The sequence below is a fragment of the Miniopterus natalensis genome, chromosome X, assembly GCF_054644295.1.
Source record: "Miniopterus natalensis isolate mMinNat1 chromosome X, mMinNat1.hap1, whole genome shotgun sequence".
Classification (NCBI taxonomy): domain Eukaryota; kingdom Metazoa; phylum Chordata; class Mammalia; order Chiroptera; family Miniopteridae; genus Miniopterus; species Miniopterus natalensis.
Window position 1 is genome coordinate 56,718,529 of NC_142103.1, and position 4,784 is coordinate 56,723,312.

Sequence of the window (4,784 nt, forward strand, 5' to 3'; positions counted from 1 at the left end):
CAAGTCCAACTGGGAGATGTGGAGTGGGCTTTGACAATGACAGTGTAGCCTCATGTTCATCGGCTCATCCACAGCCAGGAGGCTCAGGAGGCACCTTTACTTTTGGGTTTTCATAGGGAACAGCCTTTCCTTTGACCATTAGCTATGGCAGTCTTGGAGTGGGAATGAAACAGAGTTCAGATCCCAGTGAAGAGCCAGTGTTCAATGGCTGATGTGTTGGGCAAACGCTTAGTGCATGGAATGTTGTGAGAACTATGTGCATTCCAGAAGATAACAGCAGCAACAGTAATAAGCAAGCCTGTGCAAGTGGCTGAGTTTGCCCAAAGCAGTGCCTAAAGTCGTGTAGCTCAAAGGAATAAAGGATAGGTACAAGGCTCCTGTGGGTTTCAGGGTTAAAAGCACTTCAAAGACAGATACAAAATCATGTTCCATCTCAAGTATGTAGTATGCGTCATAAAAAGGTGAGGAGGGAAATATGATAAAATCTGAAGTGTTAGTTCTGGACTATGAGTTTATGGCTAATTTTCATTTTTTTCTGTTTATATTATGTTTATGTCAACTGACATGTTTTTCTCCCCAAGGAAAAAGGCAGTAAAAAGTTATTTGTAAAAAGAAAACAACAAAAAAGCTATCTCCTATACAAGGTTAAGTCTGAACCAGTCTGTGGAGACTGACAGTGAAGGAGTCTGTGGAGCAGAGTGACAAATGAACAGAAGGACAGGCAGGCGGGCAGAGAGGAGAAAATTTCAGCCTTGAAACCATGGTAACAACTGCAGGAGTGTGCACAATGAATCAGAGCCAGGAATGGCTGCCAGCTGTATTTTCTATTAATTATCTCCTCAGACTGATTCTTCTATGCATTTCTTAAACAAGGAAAAGCAGGAAGGGAATCTGGCAGCCCTCTTCCTAGGACAGAGGTTCACAAACCTTGACCTAGACTCGCTGTCCTGCCCACTCTGCTCCACAACCAAAGGGCTGCAGTTTCTTTTCCATTAGAGATCCCAGCAGAGCTTATTCTGAAACGGCAACTTGAAGCAACAAAACAGAGATCTAGCTGATCCCATTCAGAGGTGGTCAATGCATGGGTAGCTCTGGGCCCCAGACACTGGGGGCAAGGATAGAAAAAGGTCAACTTTGGAAATTGAAACCAAAAAAATCAGTACATGGTGCATGAGATCAGCCACCTGCAAAAGTAACCACCCATTATGGCAAATTGATGCGGGTATATTTCTGATGGGATAGATATGTCTCCTGAGCCCAGTTAGTGGCTGAAGAACTTTCTGTCCCTCTTCATGTTGTTGTAACACGCCTGGCATGAGATAATGAAACTTTGAACAACTGGTTTCAAAAAAAGGGTTTCAGAGAAGATTCTCTGTTTATCCAGCAGTGTCTAAGCAAAAGAGCAACCGTTTCTGGAAGACACTAATATTCCAGTATCTAGTGAGGTGGATTTTGTCAAAGGCAGTTTACTTTTGAGACAGTGGAAAACAACCAACGCAAATGGCATATATAGCATGAGCCTGGAGCTTTCCCTTCATGATCTCTTTTAGTTTTTACAAGTCTTATTGCAGAGAATCACCATTGGCATGTTAGAGCTGAAGAAACAAGCTCAGAGTGGTTAAGAAATGCCTTCAAGGTTTCACATCTGGGGTGGCTCAGTGGTTGAGGGTCAACCTAGGATCCCGGCGATCGGAGTTCGATTCCCAGTCAGGGCACATGCCCGGGTTGCGGGCTTGATCCCCAGTCGGGGGCATGCAGGAGGCAGCTGATCAATGACTCTCTCATCATTGATGTTTCTATCTCTCTCTCCCTCTCCTTTCCTCTCTCTGAAATCAATAAAGATATATTAAAAAAAAAAAAAAAGATTTCACATCCTTGGACTGTGGCAGGGTTGGACTCTGAACTTAGGTCTTTCTGACTTCCAAGCTGGTACTCTCTGCTTGATGACATGCTTTGCCACCCCCTAAATGAAATCCAGGAACACCCAGTCCCCTTTGTTCTGAGTGCATGTTCTCCAAGTCAGCTTCCCAGAGTCCTGAGGCCTCACAAGGGGACACTGCCCAAGAGATTCCAAGGCCAAGCTACATTGTTACACCATGGGACATAAATAAATGGGCCTCTGGTTTATGCATCAGTGTGTTGGTTCTGAGTAATCTGGAAGGTGATCACCTCTGCCTACCTAGAAGCACTAGGCAAGGAGAAGGATACGGAGTGGGTGGGGGGCAGTGTGCACAGCATTGTTACCAAGGCAGAGAGGGGACAGTGGGGAAGAGGTCTTCTATGCCCTCACCTTCAGGAACTGGTCTCCATGTCCAATGGATTATGCCTCCTAAGCAACTCTTCTCCCCTGCCCCTCATCATTTTACAGTGAACAGTGAACATCCTACTAGGATTCACCAAACATTTCTGTGCTCATCCTCCACCCCTTCCCTGCTACCACAACCTTTTGCACATTCTCTGGTACATTGGAAAAGACTCCACATTGGTCTCTCAGTCGTCCGTCTCACCATTCTCCAAACTACCTTTCCCAGTGTCTGACAGAGAGCTCTCAAAAACACAGATTTGACACTCACTTCCCAATTAAGACCCTTCAGTCGTTACCTGATGTTGAGAGGCTCCTTAGCCTAAAGGCCCTAGGGCTATTCTGCTGACATCTGCAGGCTCATCTCTTGCTAGTCCTCAATGGGCTCCAACCATGTTTAATTACCATTTACAGGCCCTCAAACGTACAGTGTTCTCTTCAGGCTTCATGCCTTTGCACATGCTGTTTTCTCTACCTGAAATACTCTTCCCCCATTTTTGATCTAGCTAACTCTTATTTACTTTTCAAGACAAGCTCAGGTGCTACTTCTTCCTGGAAGCCTTCCCTGACCCTCTTCTCCACCTTCTCTCGGGCTGGGTTGGGCATTCCTCGGCACTCCCAAAGAACCTTAGGCTTATCTCTAACATTTGTATGATTTTGTGTAGTAGTCCATGCTTTAGAATCTAAGGCTTAGATGCGCCACAGTTTGTTTAACCATTCACTCGTTGAAAAACATTTGGGTTGTTTCCAGTTTTGGACTATGACAAATAAAATGGCTGTAAACATTGTGTACAGGTTTTTGTGTGAATACAAACTTTCATTTCTCAGGGATTATTTCCAAGAGTATAATTGCTGAGTTGTATAGTAAGTTACATGTTTAATTTTGTAAGAAATTGCTACACTCTTTTCCAGAGTGGCTGTACCATTTCACATTCCTACCAGCAATGCAGGGGTGATTCAGTTTCTCTAATCAAAAGCATTTTGTGTTATCACAATTTTTTATTTTAGCCATTTAGGTAGACGTGTACTGATATTTCATTGTGATTTTTAATTTCCATTTCTCTAATGGCTAATGATGTTGAACATATTTTCATGTGTTAATTTGCTCTCTATATATCTTCTTCAGTGAAATAAATGTCATGTCTTGCCCAGTTTCTGATTAGATTTTTTAACTGTTGACTTTCAAGAGCTCATTATATGTTCTAGATATGAGTATTTTGTCAGATCTGTAGTTTGCAGATATTTTCTCCCAGTCTCCAAGCTTGTCTTTTTCATCCCCTTAAGAGGTTTTTTCTTCTTCTTTTTTTGCAGAGCAAAAGTCCTTTATAAATTAATTTTTTTTTTTTTTTTTTAATGAATCATGCTTATGGTGGTATAGCCAAGAACTTTTTAAGTAGTATATTCCAAAGATTTTCTCCTATGTTTTTTCTAAAAGTTTTATGTTTTACACTTAAATCTGTGATCCATTGACTTAGTTTTTGTATAAGGTGTGAGGTTTAGATTGAAGTATATATTTTTTTGCCTATAAAAGTGCGATTGCTCCAACATCATTTGTTGAAAAAGCTATCCTTCATTAAATTGCTTTTGCACTTTCGTTAAAAATCAGTTGGCTGTACCTGTGTGAGTCTGTTCTAGATTCAGTGCTCTGTTCCATTCATTGATCTGTGTGTCTATCTCTCCACCAACATCACACAATGTCATACATCTTATTATACCTACATACTAAGTTTTAATGTAGAGTAGAGTGATTCTTTTTCCACTTTATTCTTTTTTCCCCCTCAAAATATTTTTTAGCTCTTCTAGTTCTTTTTACCTTTCCATACACGGTTTAGAATAATCTTATCTGTATCTACAAAAAAATGTTGCTGAGATTTTGATAGGGATGGTATTAAATCTATAAAATATTTTGGGGAGAATTGGTATCCTTACTTTGTTGACTCGTCCAATTCATGAACATAGTATGTCTCTCCATGTAGTTAGATCTTTGATTTCTTTCATCAGTGTTTTGTAGTTTCAGCATACAAGTCCTGTACTTTTTTTTTTTTAGACTTATACCTGTGTATTTTATTTGAGTGCCTTGGGTGATATTGCAGTTTTAATTTTGGTTTTCACATGTTCATTGTTAATATTTAGAAATAAAATAAAATTGAGTTTTGTATGTTGATCTTGTATCCTGTGACCTCACTGAATTATTAATTCTAGGAGGTTGTTTATTTTGTGTGTGGACTTCTTGTGATATTCTATATAGATCATCATGTCATCTCCAAATAAAAATCGTTTTATTTATTTATTTTCAATTTGTATGGCTTTTATATAATTTTCTTGTCTTGCCACACTGGCTAGGACTTCCAGAGAATAGACATCCCTGTCTTATTCCTAATCTTAAGGAGTAAAGCATTCAGTCTTTCAGCATTAAGTATGATGTTAGTTGAAGGGTTTCTATAGATATTCTTTATCAACTTGAGGAAGTTTCTTTTTATTC